General features: G+C 42.8%; 1 long non-coding RNA gene across 2 annotated transcripts; it reads right to left on the reverse strand.

Moving 5' to 3' along the window:
• Positions 1–7440: 7440 nt before the first annotated feature.
• Positions 7441–21506, reverse strand: LOC121074984. 2 transcript variants are annotated; one of them, XR_005822663.1, is made up of 6 exons: positions 21085–21506; positions 20523–20805; positions 14500–16074; positions 14291–14342; positions 12775–12974; positions 7441–9921 (listed from the first exon to the last, which is right to left on the reverse strand). It is a non-coding gene; the product is annotated as an uncharacterized LOC121074984 (long non-coding RNA). The 2 variants fall into 2 exon arrangements; XR_005822662.1 differs by having other exon boundaries at positions 20523–21506.

The following is a 21506-nucleotide window of genomic DNA, read 5'->3' on the forward strand; positions in this document are numbered from 1 at the left end:
TGGACACCAATTCAAAGCTGATGTACCCTACAAAGTTAAACTTAAAAAAAAAAAAAATCTGTAAAGAGCCAGAATATTACCATCAACAAATATATTGCCATTTTCCCTCTAACTATTTTAAAATGTTGGTTCAGAAGGCACAAGTAAATCGAAGTGATGATTAAAGATGAAAGAGGCAACCAACACACACACAAAGGTGCCATTTTAATATTTTATCATTGTTGTGTCATTTTGTTTTTTAAACTATAATACTCTTATATCAATATCGAATCAACCCAATGTACAATGCATAGTAGAAGGTGTCCCTGCCTGTGGCAGCAGGGTTGGAATTCAACCACCTTTAAGGCCCCTTCCAAGCCAACCCATTCTATGATTCTGTAACTCATGGGCAGTGACATGATACCAGCACTCTGACTAAAGGATCCAACAGAAACTCTCCTGTAACTATTGATCAGTTTTATCACCAAGGATATCCAGAGGAAGATCTAGAAAAGTAGACTGTATTTTCTAAGTCTCAAAAAGACTCTCCAGCCTCATAACCAAAGCAACAGGCAAAAACACAAAGCAACTAAACATATTAAAGTGCAATTTGTGATTTAGGATGATGATATTACGGCCTGGATTCAGCTGTGTACGTCAATGTGAAGAACAGAAATGAAAAGCTTTCAGAGGCTCTGCAGATATCCTCACCACAGCTCTCGTTTGTCTGACTTTGATTAATCAATCAACAAGCACACAAATACTCTGCAATCTTTAAAGCTGGCTGCAGATCAACATTTTTTCCTGGGTTCTTTGTTGCAGTGTTTTGTACGCTACAGACCAAAAAATACACTCTGCAAAAGTGTTTTTAAGAGATTCTGACAACTGTGGCAATTGCCTCTGCCAAGTATGATGACAAAGTATTCCTGGAAAAGTGAGTACTCAGCGAAGAACATCATCATGACTTTCTGCTAACTGAGCAGTAGGATTTTACTGGTTTCCCATGTTTTTGTCCCATTTTAGTTTATACAGCTCTCTGTAACATTACAGTCCGTTCTCCTTATCGTAAGAAATTCAGTATGCCACTGCTGATCCAATATGTAACAGAAACACAGAAAGACAGCAACATATCCCTCCTTTTCCTGTTAAAACAGTGAGACAGAAGGCTATTTCAGAACATATCACGTCAAAGGTCAAATCTTTCTCTAATTTTATTATTTATACAAAGGCATCCTGGATTTGTCTTCTTTATTTAAGCTGCGTTATCCTGAAAACTTCATGATTTCATAACGTGTCTTGCTTTTTCTTGTCCTCTGTTCTGCCTGCTTTTGGATGTGAGATCTATCTGAATTCAATTATTCTATGGTTTCCTATGAAAAAGGTGCAGGGGAGTTAAAGCCAACGAAGCCTTTGTCATTCATCCCTTACAATATCAATTGCAATATTGCCACTCTCCCATTCTATTACTAGCATACAAAAATATGCAAAGATGGAAGGTTTAAGATAAGCTACTTTAAAAGCTACCTAAATCATTTAAAATTATTATTTAATTTATTATTCTTAAACAGGATCCACCGAGTATAATTGATTCAATACCAAAATAGTAAATTTAATGGTGGGAAGATTCTTCCCATGGAACACGGCCCTGGCAGGCTCTAGTACAACAATGGGTTTCTGTGCTTTCATTCATCCTTGAGGGAATTTTTGTAAACCTGAAATACATTTAATTTTATGGTATTTATTTTCAAAGATGTCAGTGGGTTTTTCAGGTTATTTTCATGTCTGTGTGCTTAAATGTTTTCGTATTAAACAAGACTGGATTTGTACTTTGTCTTGTTAGGTATAACATAGAGCCCTTTATAGTAGAGTAAGAAATTACATTAATGTATCTGGAATATTTAACTGGAGAAAAAGAGTGTTTTTCCATTTGTTATTACAAAATGTTTGCCATGCCACCCCTTTCTTCCCATTCACTTCAGTCTTCACCTTGGATGTGACCTTGCTGGAGCTAGAGCGCGGTGTGGCTGTAATGTGCAGTGTGAGTTAAGCCTGAGATGATTCTTAAAGGCATTGCTGGTGAGACTTTATGCCGCAAATAAATACAGTAGATTACTCTTAACCTCATACTTTAGAATGTTTATTACAGATGCAATTTCTGTCTTACCATAAATCAAAGTACTTAAAGTGCCATATGATACCAAATGTTTAGTTTAACAGCATAAAATTGAGCAAAAACTGTGTACAGTACTTTATAGATGCTATAAAATCCTTGTGCTTGTGGCCTCACCTTTTTGCATTGCCCAGATCAATCAAGTTCACTGAACACTCTGGATAGTAAATACCCACGTGAAGCAACGATTAGCTTTCACAGTTTGGTTCTTCTAAGTTATTACTGTCCTCAGCAAAAGTGCGTCAGAATACGACAAAATTGCAAAGACGCAGGAAGTGTATTTAACATGATTAAATTTAGCTCACCATCGTTAGCCTATTAGCCATTCTTTGAAAGAAAAATCTTGTGCTTTGCCTCCACTTTGCATTAGCAACCTCTTATGAAAGACCTGGCATACACAGGCACACAAACATTTTTTAATCACCTCATGTGGTAAGGAATGTGTTGTTATAAAGCTCGCTGCGTCCTGTGCTCTTCCTGTCTCACTCAAGTGCTATTGGACTTACATACAATCTCCTTAAGATGTGTCTAATTTCTGTAAACTATTTTGCATCAGAGAAAGCTGAAAAAAGGCTGAGGAAGCATTTTTGCACCATAAATCTATGTGAGACCAAAGATCTTGGCCTAGGAAACCTCCTGAAGCTGAGAAAGCGACTCTGCCAAAGCAAACACCTCCTCCCCTCTCTGCCGAAGGGGCTCAGCTGAGTCAGACAACAGACCACAGAACCGAATGTCGCGGGTTTATTGCTCTTTTTTCTAAGATCATCAAGAAAAACTGCTCTTTAGATTTCCCCAAATTATTTAAAGCCCCAATACATTCCCTAAGGGAAGTGGCTATCAGGCCATACCTCTCATAGCAAAATCTGCTCAGGTAATGCATAAGAAAAAAGCCTGCAGTGAGAGCGTAAGAGCAGTCGTTCACAACGTGCAGCTTCTTCAGGACTTTGAGTGGGCTTTCTTTTAGTGTTACTGTCTGGATACTTTAACCAAGGTGGATGGCAAGAAACAAAGCCAAAAAAAAAACGGTGCATCAGAGGCTGCTTAGCACACCCATATGCAGCTAGAGCCAAATAGCGTCCAGAGCTGGGGAGGGAAGTACGAATTTTGGTCTCAGGGACTATGCTTGAATTATTAGATAACACTTCTACTTTGCTCAACGTATGTTAACAGTGCTAACCCTTAAAAACCTCCTGGTTAGTTGGTTGAAACGAGCAGAGATGCCTGTGAAGTGCTCTAACACAAACACTGACCCACAGCGTTTATCGGATGCTCCGTCAGTGAAACGAGGCATTCTCATAACATTTAAACTTTTTTTGAGAAGCATACTCTTTCTTTTAACAGGATGGACACTAAATGTTTTATAACTAAGCCCAGCAGCTTAGGAAGGAAGCTCTGATGTTGACTGAAACGCTCAAAGGTTAGTGCAACACACCACCACCGCGCTCTGCCCGGCCGCCCGGGGCTGGAGGAAGTCCGCGCCCCTGCCAGGGACAGCGGTCACTGCCGCTGGCCACAGAGCAGCAGAAAGCAGCGTAAAGGCTCTCTGTCGCCGGGGCTCGACCACTCGTTTTTTGAAAACACAAGCATTTAGGGTAACAGAAGTGGCAGGAGGAAGAAGCTGGTTCCCGCTGACTCCGTTGCAGGCCTTCCCGTCTGCCCTTCGTAGCCCTGGAGATGTGCGATGTGCACAGTTCACCACACAGACAGCGTTCTTCAGTGGATGTATATCAGTACTACCGCCCGGTAGCTTGGGTAGCAGGCTATGACACAGGCAAAGTAGCCAGCAAGAACCTACTCTAAAACTGCAGCATAAATCCTCGTGATTTCCAAACCAAGGCCTTCAGTTACCAATCTCCCTTAGTTGCTCGTACTCCAAATACAGATCTCCTTTCAGCCCCCCGTCCCCTGCCTTGTCCCCCGTCCCCCACCCCCCACCGAGGCTGAGTATTTTATGCACATCAAGCTGTTCCTCATCAGGCATTTCCTCTGCCCTCAAGTTATTGAACTTTTCTGGCGAGTTTCCAAGCCAAGGGCAAGGTGGTTTGTTCCTCCTCTCTCCAGACAGCAGCCCAGCGCCGAGCCGAACTTCCCAAGCACACAGCTTTACCCCGTGGCTCCATCATCTTCTGAACTCTGGGATTCGTTCCTTGTTGGTACGTCTGACCCTGCGGCTTGCTTCCCTTCCACATTTCAGTGAACATTTCATTTCGCCTTTATGCAATTTGCTTCTCACCGTCTCCGCTGGGCCCCAAACCCAAGGAGCTGCTTTCCATTTTGGAGCTGTAAGGCTGTTTGTCTGGAACGTCTCTTCCCCTGTGCAACCTCCCACTTGGGATCTATTTATCTAGGTACAGCCTGCTTCGCAGTGAGGGCTCTTTCCTGACAACACCCTGATAAGCAGTGCCCGGCTTTCTACACGAGCTTATCCAGCTGTTGTTACCCTAGGAGAAACCCTGCTAGCAATTTCTAGTTTCCTGACTGGTGGTCGCTTCCCTTTGCTCCAGTGCCCCAGCACTTAACGTGAGTTCTTCTTCCAGCTGCAACACTTCTAGCAGGTGCCATAGCGTACAAAGATATTTTATCCACTCCAGGTGTTCTCAAAATTCGGTGATCTTGCCCTATTGTTTGCAGAGACCAACAAAGACAAGTGTGGTATAATTTCACCTAGCAGTTTATTAAAAAAAAAAAAAGGAAATATTCTATACCTGTATTTGACAAGCACATGTTAAATATTCTTACTGGGTTGAGACTTTTCAAAGTAAAAACAAGAAATGCAAAATCAGTATCATGCCAATAATCCTGAGCCATGTCCAGCTTTATCTCTGAGAGCATGAGGCTTTGCTCTGTTTCGTCACCCCAGGAAAGTGATACCACAAGAAAAATCACAAAAAGCACTCAGGACAGTTAGTCAGACGAATAAAAATAAAAATAAAAAGCATAATTCTTTCCTCATTGGCAAAGAACTGGAAGCCGGCAGTTTATCTACGTGGAGAGGGAAGGAGAAAATTTCACAAACAGATAATCAAAAATAAAATGAGGACATGATATTCTGCCTAAGCATTTGTTAAAGTGAGGGGCTGGAGAAGGGGATGAAATACACAGTTTTCTTTTTTACTTTCCTTCAAAGAGTGAGTGAAAAATTATTCTGCACAGCAAGAAAATCACATGTAATATAATTCAGAAAATATATTGTTTCCTTTAAAAGCATCTTGCTCAACACTTGATTTCACATTTTCATTCCTTAGAGATTACCATTCTTTGAATTTTTATATCTCTGAGTTCACCACCTTGTGGTTTCGAAGTACAAACAACTTCATAAATATTACTCAGAGCATTAGGAAAAAAAAATCGGGCAGATTCACGTTCTTCCACATAAATGACAAGTGAATAAATACAAGTTGTATGGGTGACTAACTGAAATATAACAATCCCATTTCCTGGCACTATGGAAATATCAGCATTGCCGCACGCAGCGGTAATCAATACTCGGTAATCGTAGGGTAGAGTTAACATTGTCCCAAAGCCTCAATGGCCAAAGACCAAAGTTTCGATGAAGAGACGTTCTAGCTTTGTTAAATTTTTACTTTAAGATATATACGTATATACACACATACCCGCGACGGGTAATATGCGTATATCGCAAATACTTCTGCCTGCAGTTCTTACATGCTGTTGATCTACACTGGAGACGTGTGTGTGTGTGTGTGCTACTGCCTGGAGAGAGCCAATGCCCCAGCCCAGACCCAGAGCGGGGAATCCTCCCGGGCAGGGTGCGGGGCCGGGGCTGCAGCGATGCCCTCCTGCCGCCCCGTAAGTCCTGCTGCGTGGCGCCCGTCAGCAACCTGAGCCCGACCTGCCCGCAGCAAAGCAAGTTCGGTCCTGGGCTCTGGGTGCTTCTGTTTGGAAAGGGGAAAAGGAGCAAAGGGTTTTTTTTGGAAATGACCATGTGTGAGCATAAGCGTGTGGGGGAAGCAAAAGTTCTGAGAGGGTTCCCACCGGAAACTGCGCTTTGCTTGTATCATCTTGCACTTATGAGTTGTTTTATTTACATATAGACATCTGTTTAGGCGAACCCTCAATTACGGCATCCTCTTAGCACCTTGCAGAAGGGCAACACAACAAGAATCGAATCACAGTGACGTGGGAAGGCTGTGACCTTACCTCTCCCTGCGTCGTCAGGAATGGAGTTCCCAGCAATGTCAATGCCTAAATTACCATAACCGGGCATATAAACCATGATTTCACTGGGATGAGGGAGGCAAATTGCACTCCGCTGAGCTGCTTTGGGACATTTCTTTGGACTTCACACATGCAGATACCTTTCAGATCTATAATGAGTCATTTGCTTTATTTAAACAGAACCAAAGTCTCTGAAGGGGAAGCTGATCTTCAGGAAGAGCTCACACCACACAGACACCTGTACTGGAAACTCTTCTTTGTCTCTTTGAATGCTCCCAGCCCAGAAATCAGCCCAAGGCTTGTGCTGGCTTCTCTGACCCCAGACTGCTGAAAGTCCTTCCCGCTCAGGTGCCCTGTGCCCCAGCTGCAGGCTGCAGCTCCTTTCCTGCCCCGCCTGGGCAATCCACTCCTGGCACAGAGGCTGGGTGAAACCCAGCTCGCTGTTAGGGGTTCCCCTGCACATCCGCTGCTTCTTTCAGTTCCTCTTTCCCACCTGTTTCTGTGCCTCTAACTACTTGCATTTCCCACAGATCTGCTCCAGGAGCCTCAGGGTTTGATAGCACTGTCTTGCTAATTCAGCCTACCTGAACATCTCTGAAGCACCGCAAGTTTAAAATAGGTTTACAGGCTCATAAGTACTCATGTACACCCCCAGGAAATAAAGTTCTCAAGTTCTTCACAGAAGGGAAACTTCTTGGATAAATTCTGTTGCAGCAACACATGGGAGGTTTTTTTTTAATATTGAGTTCCACTGCAAAAGGCTGGCAGTGATAACAGGACATCCCGCAGCACTGGGTGAGAACTTGTCTTACAACTAGCAGTTATGAACCAAATCCTGCAAACGCAACGCCAAGGGATGCAACCTTTTATTATGATCTCAGTCAAAAAAGCCCAGGGTCTGCATTGTAACCATCGGATGAAGTCATAATGTAGAAGAAATTGAAGAGGAAAAAAAAAATGAAGTTTTCTTCTTTTCCCTTATCTGGAAAGTAAAGGTGTTTTTTTTTTTTTTTTTCTTTTCTGGAAACGTGAGCAGTCAGTTCATGTGACATATCTACAACGTGATCCACAACCACAACGTATTCAAATAAAATACAGCAACACAGTGAAGTGATGTGACACTTTTATTTCAAATATCTACCATCTAACAACGAATGCCAAGCATACTGCTTTGTAAAATTATAGGGAAGTAAAATGGAAAGAGAAAACTGAACTCAGAAAAGGGAACAGATAAAAATCTTGCTTTCGAGAATGATGCCAAGTAATAACATCCCATCCTGGCCCCTCTACAAGACCTGGCAAGTTTGTTTCCCTTGGCAAGCTGTGCGAAATCACACTTCTTCCAGCTTATAGTTACACTCTTAACAATAAGTGCTTTGGGACAGGCTTAGCCTCTGAGAGCTCCAGTCAACTGCCCTGGTAACCAATTTACATACAACCCACCAGTGAACGAACTGACTCTTAATTTATTTGGGGCATGTGTCCCTTGGAGTCTTTCCAGGCACCGGTAACCACTGTGTTATTTTGGATGGCTTTCCTGCGCTGCATGGGAGTGTTTACGTCGCTACGAGAAGAGAAGAAACAATTAGTGGCTTTATAACTTCTTAAAACCTGATTTTTCTAGGGAATAAGATGGCCAGTAGATTCATCAGAGGTGAGAGGGGTCGTCGAACAAATGCTCTCACATCCCAGCCGTGCTCTGGTACGTGCTATGCAGGGCTGGGACCAGCAAGCCCAAGGCGTGCATGCTTCCTTCTCCCCTCTTGCAGCCAAGCTGCCAACAGACACAGGGCTAATCTCACAAAGGAGCCAGGATCATTTTTTTTTCTTCTTTTAAAGAAAGAAAGGAACATTTCGCCATGACATTTTTTGTGCCATAAAATTTCATAGAAAGTGGCACTGTCCTCGCTCACTCCTCAGCCAGGAGCAGCAGGTACTGCCCAAGGGTTACGTTTTCTCCAGCAATTTAGTTCTGGATCCAGACAGGCACCTCAGTGGGACTGAGGGTGTAGACCTGCACGTCTGGGTAAGATTTAGATAAAACAGTGAACAAATATACAGATATTTGTGAACAAATATCGACTGAAGAACAACAAGAAAGCAGTGAACAAGTAGTCACATTGAGCAAAACTCTAGCTTTGATAGTAAGGTGTTGAAAATCTGCACCATGTAGGAGCCAAAATTTTCCAGAGTTCACATGCAGCAAAGTCACACTGCAAACTACTCAGAACTCCTCGTCTGTGTACCCATTTTTGCCTGGAATCTGCTTTTGCAGGTTTTCTTTTCCCTTTAAAGGCTGCCTGTTTCTGTGCCTTATGCTACTCTTCGTGGTGAGCACTGATCAAATCGCTCTCGGTGTATTAGCACGCTCGAGCAGCCCCGTCACGGTTATTAAAAATATTACGTATGCCAAAATATTTTGACTGAGAACGTGAAAAACATTTACAGCATCCAGAGATCCCTGTCTGCTGTAAGCCTTGTGAAGAACAGGCTCAAAATAAAACTACATTGGTGGTTATTACCACTGCCAGCCCGCTAATTAGCTAATTACCAAAGCAACCACCATGACGAGGAAGGTGTGGATCAGCCCAGGCAGAGCGGTGGCATCAAAATGCCCAGGGTGAGCGACGGGACAGAGGAGAGATGCAGGGGCACCAGCGACGCGTGGAACAGCTCCTGCCTACAGCCTGGGCGCAGGGAAGTGAGCGTTGGTTACTTGCTCCTGCGAGTTACTTTGTGCCACAGAAAAGGAAAGCAGAGCCGGGAATCCCAAACTCCTGACAACGACAATCCCTGCGAGCCTGCAGAAGAGGCTTTGAGCATACGGCGGAGCAGAAGCACACACTCCAGGTGTAGGCTTCCAGACTTTGCTTTCTCCTGAATGCAAACAACAGCAGAACAAAACACCTCAACATAAACTTGCTCTAAAGTGTGACTCTTTGTATAGATTTGCCAAAAAGGACCGTCCTGTCCCCATCCCTAACCGTCCCAGCATCATTTCAGCTTCTGCTCTCCTTTCTCCTAGCCCTGGCTCCCAATTTACTGCACTTTCTGCCTCACAAGCAAGGCCAAAGTTTCTTACAAAAACCTGAAAGAGCAGTGCTCCTCTCAGCACGTTTCCGGCCTTTATTCCCCAGAAATATTTCCCACCGGCAGCCTCAAGCCCGGTGTCCTTTTGCTACAAAGCCGAAGCGCCGGGCTTCTCAGGCAGATAACGTCACAAGCGTTACGCCCGGGAGATAACGTTTCGATCGCCAGCTCCGGCCGTGGAAGGCGTCCAGCAGCAGCGTGCAGCCCAGCAACCTGCCCCAAACACCGAGTGCTTCCAGGATGTGGGAGAGCAGCGCTGCGATCGAAACCAGCCTCCCAGAGGTCCTGCGGGACTGGGAAGAACTGATGGCTGACTCACCGCTCACAGCACATGTCTTCAAGGAAGCCAACAGTAAAATAAACGGGGCAATGAATGGGCTCAAAATGTCATAATCGGCTCCCCGGGGCCAGGGGCACCCTGAGCTGCAGCCTACAGCAGGTTTCAGCCCCCACCACCCCGCCTGGACGCAGCAAGTGCCGCAGTGAGAGTTTGGGCAGGGGGTCTGTAAGAAAAGAAACAGCATCCAGACGTAAATGACTTGCTGCCGCAGACGATTTGTTGATTCTGTAAGAAAATCTTGGTGCTGTTGCAATGCTTTCCTCACTTGTGTGTGCACTGGATACTCAGCAAATACGGATTTAGCAACAAGGCATTGTTAAACTAAGATGCACTCCTCCTTCAAGATTGATTTTGTACACTCACTATTAATAATCTGCCACCACACTCCTGCAGTTCCTCTTAATTAGCACTCAATATTGCCCCCAAAGTGACAATTTACTGTTGACACTGTAGTCTTAGGCTAAGCCGTAGAGCCTGACAAACGGTGGTCAAATCACTAGTTAAAAAAAACAAAAACAAAAAACAAAACATGCCAAGTGCTCAAAATTTTAGTATAACAGCTAGGGAAAGGGCCTAAATGTGGAAATACCATTCCTCAAATCCAAGCTGGTACATCTGAGAAGGAAGGCGGTTTTAAAAGTGTGCACTGTGCACAGCCATACTCAGCGTGTTCCCAAAACTGAGGCTGGGAAAATGTGAAACTGGCGTCTGCCTGGTGCTGCAACCCTCGAGAACACGTCTTTAGGGAACATAAAGATACTAAAACAAGAGAAGCAAAGATATTCCTCTTTCCAAATGCAGGCCCGAATACACGAAACTGTGGGAGTTGCTTCTTTTTTGTGTCTCCATGTCAACCCGCAGCAGGAAATCATTCCTTGGGGGACACTGAAAGGGTTGCTTTAGTGGTTTGTTGGGAGGTTGTGTGTTTGTTCCTTTGTTTGTTTGTTTTTTACTTTACACCCAACTCAGAGTCCAGCAAAAGCAAGAGGAAGATTCCTGCGGACTTTAGGCCTTCAGTCGTGCCTTTCTGTGCACCCAAGTTATTAATGTGTATTTAAGGCTTTTAATACACAATTACTGCAGGCCCTGACCCTGCGGCTGACAGCACCAAGACGCGCTGGCATCCCTAACAAGCACACAGGTGAAAAGTAAATCACTCAGCTTTAAGATCGGGTGCTAAATCACAAGTCCCAGTTTTATGATGTTTGCCCTGACAAAGCCATGGCTTTTCCTGAGATAAACAGTCGCCTTTGTTCTCAGGAGGTCAATCAGCCAGGGACAGGCTGCACGACCTCCCCGGGTCCGTTCCCATCCCACTGTCTGTAACTTTTGGTGCTGATCTTCCACCGTCTCGTATCTTATTACACAGAACTGCAAATTTCTGTTTCCTTCTCCAGCTCATTTCAAATCATCTTTAATTTAATTTCAGTGACCTCCCTTCACGATATGTTCTTCTAATTGGGCCGTCTCTGGATCAATAGTCTGCTTTCATAAGTGAAATATTTCTATCGAAGGCCCCTCCATTTTAGGTGGCCTAATTATTGCAGTTAATTGCTTCAGGCCTAAGAAGCAAGTTTTCAAGCCAATGTCAAATTTTCTCTGCTCCTTCTAAAATGCTGCCTTCACTGCAAACACGCAAGGTTGTTTGTTAGGATCCAGAAGGCTAGAAAACAAATCATTAAAAAGAAATACCTAAATCATAACAGCTGCATAATCTCAGCATAAACTAATCTTTTCCAGTAGGCTTTTGTTCTTTTTACAATTGCAAGGTTGCATACGGAAAAATATTCATATTTGTCTTCAGCAGAGGTTAGTAAGCGTGTCTGGTTTGCAACATCACTTGTGAAAGCAAACGGGAGGCATTTCCTTCTACCTGTGAATGCACTACGTTCCTCTGAGTCTTTTCTTTTGCTAATTCCTCAGCTACAATTAAACACGTGCAGATTTGAGAATTCGCTGTGTCGCTGCAATCAGGTCCCCTGAGCAGTGCCAGTGTCACAATGAGGCACTTGCACAACGGAGGCTGTTTTTTAAACAAGGTCACACTTCGTGGATTTAATGTTACAAAACCACATAATTACATTGGGCTTCACCTAGAAGGCTGCATGGAAGCCCTGCACGAGTTACACGAGTTACACTAAATCTGAAGTCTTCTGCACTGACAAATGGTCAGAATACACAGAGGGGATTGCACGTATGCCCATGGGGGAATATGGCTAAAAAGTACCATCCTCCCCGTTTTTGCTGTCTCCAGTGATGTATTACTAGGCAAAACTAAATTGCTCTCACAAGTGCTTTATAAAATCCTTTGCATTCTCCTCTCTGTCCGTTAACGCATTTTGCCTTGCCTACGTTTTATCTGCGCAATTTTGCAATTGCGATCTGCACAGGGCTGAGCGCTGACTGCTGAAAGCACCCAGCTGCTATGGGACCACTTTATTTTTCCCCATCTCTGTCTGCAGTTCATGCATTATGGCAAAGTTAGAACAGTTAAAAATAACATGTTTAACCTCCCAAACACAGCCTGAAGAATACGGCATAGCAGAAAACACAGAAACAGGAGCAATGAAGGAACTAGCATTCAGCTACCCAGTGTAAATCATGGCCGTGTTACATCAAATTACTTTGGAAAATACTTTAACACGGTCAGTACAAAGGTCCAGTTATTAAAATTAAAATTGATTTGTCATTACATAGAAGCCAAAAGCATACAGACTTATTAAAACTAATATCCTGCTTCTCAAAAACGTGGAGGAGAAATTCAGGAATTATACAATCAGTGATGTTTTTATTCAAAGTGAGCATTATTAGTACTTCACCAAGTGTTCGTTAGAAATTTAGCTGGAAGATGTTACTGAGAGAAATCTGCTCTTTAAGATTGGACTGTGTCTCTCATAAGCAGCAACTTATGCATGCATTTAAAAGGTTTATTTTCGCCCTATTGTGATGAGATATCATCATACCCTCAAAATGTTACCACTCAAATATAAATGTTCCTAATATTGATAACAATTACCTTATTGAAGGGGCTCACAGCACCAGGATCCAGTCGCGCAGTGACAGTGACACGACATAGGTTTTGCCAGGGGAAGGAAAAGGACTCAATGGAAATTGGAGGTCATCAGCACTTCCCATAATTGTACTTTAAATACGCTCAGCACTTGCTCTCTTGCCATTGTTCTTCACGTCCACCTTTGGAAGCAGGGTCAGTCAGAACTGTTTAAAACAAAGTCAAAAGAAAATTTCAGTATGTGCTTGAGCCATCCGCATGGAAAACGCTGCAATTGTAGTCGTATCTTACACAGAAGAAAGTAAAAGTTCTCCCTCTCTTTTGTTTACTCGTTCATTTTCTTCAAATCATTTTGGAGATTGTTGGGACCAGCCCAAGCGCGGAATACCAGTCTTGGTTAAAATTACTGGGACAGGTGGATGGGATAAGGGATTCAGGAAGGAAATCTTAAACATGGTATTCACAGCAGTGCCTCAGTTATGTGTGTTACAGCTCTGCCGGTACAGCTCTGTTTGCGTGATGTCCATGTGGCAGGGTGTTCTGCCCACGGCCATGTTACAGCTCTGCAGCCCAGCCCCGTTCCCACCTAGCAGCAGACCTGCTGCCGATTTCCAGTGGAATCGCATTGGGCTCTTAAACTGGCAGCGGGCCCTTTCGTCCGAGATGTTGATAGAAATACCTCAGCACGTTATAAAAACACCTAGTAAGTTGTATCAGGCAGGGCAAAATCCCCCAACTGTGGATGAGCCTTTTCTTAAAAATGGTAACAGAAGCATCCTGAAGATAGCTTTACTTTGTAACCCTAATCGTAGATCTCCTGCTGACATTGATTCAGTACAGACACTGGCATCAACCCCTGCCCCCCACCAAAACCAAACGGCAGAGGGCTTTGTTTTATGCATTGCACGCAGCCGCTGATCAGAACTTCCCTCATCCCAGGCTTTCATTGCTAATGCATTAGTGTCAGCAGGAGAACCAGAGCTCTTCCAACAGAAAATGTCGAATTTGCATCTGTGAAATATAAAATATTAATCTAGTTTCTGCCATAAATTGCATTTTCTTAAAGCCTTGGGAGGGTATCAAACCAAAATCCCTGACATTTCACTTTGATTTAGTGAAACAGCAGAATAATTCCCTAGATCACATTATAACCCCTGCTGGAAGGAGCTTAGCTAATGAATTAGTGGCTTTTAGTCAGTGGTAACAAACACGGGGCTAGAAGGACACTTCATCGGGTGACAAATAATGTGTTCAGCAAACTGCAGGAGAAACCTGGTGACTGCTCCGTGCCTTTATGGCTCAGCTCTGGGCATGCAAAAAGTGCAACAAGTTGCCCAGTGACTTCACCTTTATGCGAGATGTCAGAGTGACTGCAGCTCTGTGGTTTGTCCTGAGGCTGGGCATTAACATCTCCTGAGCTATGTTAACATGCCGATCATTACCAGATAAACTGATTTAACGTCTCATTCCCCATCAGTAAAGTATCAGTAAAAACCCATAAAGTTGTTAGAGCTTGACTTACCAATCTGCTGATGTGTAAAATTAGAGACCAGGCTGTGGAAGTCCAAAGCAATCTGATAAAATATGGAACATTTGAATATATCAAAGGCTCATTATTCCAGAACAGAACAACTGTTTAGACTATACTTGACATTAAACACTTCTTATTTTAATTTGCTATGTTTCTCATAGAAGCTCATAATATAAAGGAAAAATACCAAACATTAATACCTATTTGAGCATTTTTGACCGAATGCACAAGAACATTTTTTACAATGGCATGCAGAGAGAGGCGAGGATGCAAATGGTCAGTTCGCTGTCTCTTGTGAGGTCTGCAGCGCTCAGCTCGTGTCACTGGAGATTTGCCAGGTTACACAAGTTCTCTTAAATTTAATGGCACTGAAAGTTGGAGGACTTTCTCCTTGTAGTCTCTCCAACTGGCATTAATGTCTCTGAAAATTACTGGGTAGCGCTCCTCTACTGTTCTTCACACACTGTGTTTTTGTTGAGCCTTTTATTCAGTCTTATTATGGGATCAAAGCCACTGCTGAGATCATAGCTTTCAAATGTGACTTGGATTTTTTTCAGTATAAACAGTGTTTAAGTGACTATAATGCTCATGAGAAGCACCACATTGGCCACTCTGAAGTCTGCGCTCTGTAAGTGATGTTGTTTCTCCATATTTTCTTTAATCCTCAAACCTAACAGAGAGATTTCCATTTCGACTCCACTATCATCCTGCTGGTTAAACCCAACAGCACGATGTGCAGAAATAAACATAACAGTTTTATACGTATACGCGAGGAAATGAGTACACATTTGTCAAAACAGAATGACTAATCAAGTAAAAAGTTCATTTTCGTAGAAGTTCTGGGAACGCACAGTGATGCAGAAAGGAACAAAGAAGGAATTATCCCTAATCAGAACCAAGAAATGAGATTATCGTTAGATGGAGCAATGGGAAGGAAACTGCCATGGACCAGTCGGAGAAGTGCTGAGAGAACAAACTGTTCCTTAGCACATAAAGGAGTAATGTATATCTGAATTTCTTAAAGAAAATTATGTTTTTATTCCCTATTTATCTAATGCTCAGAGTAAAAATGTAGCTTCAGTTTATTTTTTAAGCTGCACAAGTAGTATCTGTGATAACCACATAGGTGCCTCCCAGTGAAAAAACATCACAATATTGTGAGATGAGTTTAGAAGGTCCTGATGAGAAACCTGCCTTTATTCAGGGTCTGCATCAGGTCTGAATCACCTGGTGTTACAGGGAACACCGTAAGAACAGTAAAACTAGGGACGTGTCAATTGTCACCACGCCATTACACTGATTACAGTGTTTTACTTTGAGTATATCTTATTTTTTTAAAGTTCAAAATTCCTTATATAAGATTATAAGATTCCACATACGAATCAACCGATCTCTGAAATGTCTCCCTGCAACAAACCTGTATCTTTCTTCTTAACGGAGAATTATGAATAAAGTCTACTCATTTTCCTGTCAAAATCACTAACTGATCTGGGGAGCCTTTCAGTGAGGAATGTTTACTTTGTGTGTTTCGTCTTTGTTCTGAGAGACATCAGAAACTTTGGAGAAGAAAAAAGAATGAGGGTAGGCTTTTGGTCTGCCCAGCACCGTCTGTTCAGGATGACTGTAGGGCTGGCCCCGGCTGTGCCTCCACCAGTGTTTTGCTCATTTTGCCTTCTGATCGTACAGGTGCTGGACCTTCCACGTAGGCACCCCCTGCTCCTGGTGAGAGCGGACACCTGGAAACGCTTCCTGCCCAGAGAGCAGCGGTCACAAACCTGAGGAGAAAAGGGAGGACAGAGTGAGCAAGACATGAAAAATGCGTTTCCTCTCAGCTCTTACCTCTGCTGGATCTTTTCGAATACGTCACCTGCAAGAAGACAATTTGTGATGCAGTGTTAAGGAATCCGGTGTAAGAATTCACTCATTTGTCCCCACCTTACTTAAAACACTAACTGAGCCGTTGTTCCCTTATTGTGCAAACATTTAATGCCTTGTTTAAACATTGAGCAACTAAACAATTCAAAAATGATTGTTCTGTTGCAATGCTTATTTAACAGTGACATACAGTGATTCTTTAATAAAACAGTGTCAGAAACGCCTATGTTTCGAGGAGATTTTTATTGCTGTCAGCTATGAGGTAAATGTTAACCTCAAACAAAATAAAACTGTGTGCGTGAGGCGAGGGGTCATGACTTAGCATCCATCCAGACCTGCCAGGAGGAATTACATACGAGCAGTGCTTTCAGAAGCTTCATTTTAGACTCCATCTTTCGGAGATCTGGAGCGCTGTCTCTGTGTCTCTGGAGAGGCAGGAAGGCTGCAAGAGCTGCACAGAAGGCAGAAAGAGCCACCGGCTCTGCCCAGCTTTTCGGCTGAGTTCCTCCCATGGTGACCACCAGGAGCACAGAGCGCTCAGTTACCTTTGTTTTTCTATCAGCAATACTTTCGGCTTTAAATGGCTGCTTTAATTTCCATGTATTTTTGAACAGGCCCGAACATGTGCCCAAGATCCGTTTAGTTTTTAGAACTGTGATTAAGAAGCATTGTTCATTGTTTATGCTCACGCTTGTCTCTGTAGTGACTGTATCTCATGGGGCATGTAAGCGATGTGTTTGCTGGGGCCAGTCTATAAACTGAGATTTCTCCCAAGTGTGTTAATGCCATACATGTTCCATAATCAAAAGAAAATCTAAACAGATTAGCAAAATGTTTTGTACACCCTTTTAATGTTAGAATAATAGTAGTAATAAGCTGCAATCATTTACTCTCCCTTGTTGTAACATACAGCCTTTCACTTTTCTCGGGTTTAAGTCATTTCATATTTATTCCCGTTTTCTAGCACAAGATGATTTCTGATTCCATTATTTATGTCTTAAATTAAGCCATCTGCTGTAAGCTCCTCTCCTTTCTCAAGCCCAGCAACCCCTAGGCAATGTCCCTGCCAGGAAATACCCCGCAAACCTTTCCTGCTGACAGCCCGGGCAGCTCACCCCTCTCCCAGACAGACTCCGCAGATGCTGGCAGTGCAAGGCGTGTGGCATCAGTCTACACACTTGATCCTTTACAAAGGTTAAGAAATTAATAATAGCTGTAAAAGTGGTACGTCATAGCTTTGGGACTATTCCCCAGCGTAGATGACTTTAAATGTGGTCCTATTATGAGATACACCCTCAAGAAAATCCCAAAGAATCAGTGATGTGTATTGCCATAGCCACTTGAAATAGTTAAAGATGCAGCCCAACGATAAGCAATTTCATGCTGAATTCCCCAGATACATGAGATACCACCATTAAATGAAGAGGAAAATGGATCCAAATTGCACGCACTTTCTGTTACTAGAATTGATGCTAGCACATTTATACTGCAACCACTTCGTATTTTGGGAAGAAATGTTGCTAACCTTGGGGAAGACAATACAAATAGTGGCTAAAATCCATTGACACAGTAAAATCCTATAGTGTGCTTGAGAATTTCTGTGTTCTCTTTCACTAGGTTCACAAAGTTTTTCTGTATTTAAATGTTTGATGGGCTGTCAAAGGTATTGATCTGATACACTAAGGCTACAGCAGATTGCAAGAAATGCCACGTGGCTTCAAACATCTGGGCAGAAGAGAGTACGGTGGGAGATTAAAGGTGATTTACACCACCAGACATAGCCTCTGAACTAGAGGAGCCTCCAAGTCCTGATGGATAATTCACTGGAGAAGTTTGCCAACAGCACAGGAGCAGTTAAAAGAAAATGCTGAAGCTTACTCATGACTCTGAATTTTAGAGGATATTGGCACACATTTTAAAGGCAATATACAAATACACAAAACAATGCAAGCAGATAGCATCGATCAATTTGCATATTTTGGCTAGGAGGGATTATGGATTATTAGACCTTCTTGACTGACACAGATATCAAAATCCCTTACATTTCAAGCGTTATTCCCCTGTACTGACCCAAACAACTTGTATTTAAGTAATGAACAGCTTTCAAGTTCTTACACTTTTCTTCATATCCCAGGTCCAACAGTTCTGGTCAAAAACAATCCCATAAATTTAATGGGAGAACAAGTCAGAGTCCTTGAAGCCAATAAATATTCACTGTGACATGAATTACCTTCAACTGCTTTCTCTCATCTTGTTTTTTTTTTAGTTCCCTATGGAACTATTACAGCTACACTGCAAACCTCCTCCTAGTCCAATCAACACACATTATACACAGGTTTTTACAAAACTTTTTTACTATATGCTCACTTAAAGTATAGAAGGTGTCATTTTGGCTTTAACATTGCCTCCCTTTTCGGAAAAATGCAACACACATATCAAGAATTTTAAGCACTAACATCTGCAGGAAAACACAGTCTGAGCTGAGTGACATACACACAAACCATTGGGAAAAGTCTGCCACCTGGATGTGCAAAAATGGAAACTGTTGCTTGGGACACTTAATATATATGTTTATCTTTTTTAAAAAAATCTTATCTATGATCAGAAAGACCTAAAAATAGTCAGAAGCCTTTAAAACCAAATTTCCCTGAAGAAAAATGAGCCACACTAAAAATGACATACATATTTTTAAGTCTGAGCTTAACCATAGGCAAGGTCAGCCCAGAAATGCATTAAATGATCAACTATTAAAAGCTTTATTTATCCGGGGGGGGCGGGGGGGAAGAGACCTTACACAGAAAATAAGGTCTTGTGATTAATTATTGAGAGTAAAAATCAAGATGTAGTTATTGATGGTGTAAAAAAAATGCTATGCATAATTCCCTTAAAATTAAGTAAGAGGGCCGTAAAGAGCTTGTTTTTAACTACAGCAAGACACTGAAGTTAAAACTAGAAAAGTTGCAAAACAAAATAAACTGAATTCTGTCCAAATTCAGTGTATTATATTACAGTCATCTGTTAGTGATTATGAGCCAGTGAGGTCTGTTGTAAAATGCTTACAAAGGATATAGAAATAGTCTTCAAATATGAAACAAATTAGGAATAACTGGCCTCTAAACAAGTATTTAATGTATGAAAAAGATGGTAAGAAAACGAAAACCTCAGAATGCTTTTTAGACCAGCTGCCCAAAACAACCCTCGCTTCCATTTCTGAAGGGCCCAAGTCAGACGTGACATAAGCGTGATGTAAACTACTGCACAGCGTTGACGCTGGGAAACCTGCCATAATGTACCATTTGTTACAGAAGAAAGAGTGAGAGGGGGGTTATTAACATGTAACTTACACCACCACCCTCCTGTTTGAACCTAGACCAACTGAACTGGGATGAGAGGTATAAAGATATAGAACAACAACTGCCTGCGCCACATTCCAGCTAACTGGAGTACGTATACCCCTTCGAGTTGGATCACTAGCTTCTGTTCTCTCTGTTCAGATACTGCACAATGTAGAGCTTCATTTTCACAGTCACCAAAAAGCCTGAAGCAAACGAGCAGAGCAGAGCTTGAGGCCTGGCTCTCACAGGATGCACTTTCCACCTTTAAGGGCCCCATAACTTCCCTTACAATAAGGACTTTAAATACATTTTCAAATTTTTGTGAAAGCAGCAAATGCCTGTGTTTGTATATATTTAGTGAGGAACATGTCCCCAACCCTGACCCAGACCTACTCAACATTTGAACTTTTATTTTTCCAAGTCAAAATGTTTTTAAATTTGAAGTCATATTAGATCAACAGCAAATTATAGCAACATAATCTCTACAGCACTTTAGGAAATTGCCATGGAAATTCCTTTTTGTCCCTGCTCTGTGATACAGGTTTTCTGTCCATATTGACCCCAGATCTCAGTTACAGTCTTTGTTGTGCTCTGGAGGAAGGAAACAACCATATCACTGACAGGGATGCTGACAGAGAAAGCAGGAAAAGGAGGAGAACATATGAGGGAAAAGGAAGCACATAGGAAGTTAAGGATGGGGTCAAAGCCTCAAGGCTCAGCACTGAGACATCAGGGATTTGCAGGCTTTTCCAGCATTAGTGACAAAGGGCCAGATCTACAAAAGGTATTTAAAACTTTTACCTCTTCTCTAGGACTCTGAACTACCACAAAATCCAAGTCACCAAAATGGTGAATGTGAAGCCTCTGCTGGTGGTTCTAACTTCTTCCCTTGAATGGGAACAGCTGTGACACATGAGCATACTAATGCTGTGTGTTGGAGAAGGCAGCACCTAGCAGTCCTAACCTCCTCCCTGCCCACCCTGTTACGCCTCTTGCACCAAAGCTTTTCTCACCAGATATCCCTGCTTCACGCCGTGGCTCACTGAGGCCTTTCAGCAGCCTGCAGTCCCTTTTCCCAGGTGATTTCTCCGCTACTCGTCCTACCTCTGGAGCACTGCTGTGAGAAACGAAGTGCATGAAGCAAGCTGGCAGCATCAGGAAACAACTGGCACTGCTCAGGCTGCCAGTGTCAGCTAAGGAGAATGATGCTTCGTATTTCATTTTAGAAGTAACATCTGAGTTGTCATCGCAGTGAAGATAAATGAGGAAAGGCTGGAACGTGGTGGTTTCCTCTAGCTAAACAGAAAATATTGGAGACAAACATGGCAAGTGTTCGCGTAAGAAAATAATTTGCCTGCTCCCTCTGCAAATTTCTATAAACATTTCCCGAACCAAAATATATGAAAAATGCCACTTCTCTCCGAAAAGCGGCAGAATCACTCCAGACATTAAGTCAAGCAGTGCATTGTGAAACCAGGAGAGGTGGCAAGTTAACCAAAAGGTAACCTTTCTATATGGGATACAATTCTGGTGCAGATGAGAAATCTTCCGCAGGTCACCAAGCACACAAAATACCTCTTGCACCTCAGGAAATCCCAGAGTTGTAAGTGGTGAGAAGCTGGGAGTAATCCTGGGAAGCGTCACCTCTTCTTCCTCATTCCTACAGTCTTCTCTAGGTAGTCACTGCCAAAGGATACTGGGCTGGGTGAACTCATGGCCTGAGTCTGCCAGGATGGCGATGTGTGTAACTGCTTCTTGTGTGTCATTCCCAGAATTTTTCAGCTGTGCCTTGGAGAGACGCCTTCAGGGTGTCTCTGAGAGAGCAGGTTTAGTTTTTGGGAGGTGTAGAGTAATAATGGTGGAGACAACAGTTTCTTGTAGCACAGCGGTCTGTATTTGTTCTGCTATCTGTCATCACAAGTGTTTCACGCATGGTACTTGAGAAGGGGGCCGCTTCACACCTTTGGGGGGACATTCCGGCTGGGGGAGCCTGAGGG

The sequence above is a fragment of the Cygnus olor genome, chromosome 9, assembly GCF_009769625.2.
Source record: "Cygnus olor isolate bCygOlo1 chromosome 9, bCygOlo1.pri.v2, whole genome shotgun sequence".
NCBI lineage: Eukaryota > Metazoa > Chordata > Aves > Anseriformes > Anatidae > Cygnus > Cygnus olor.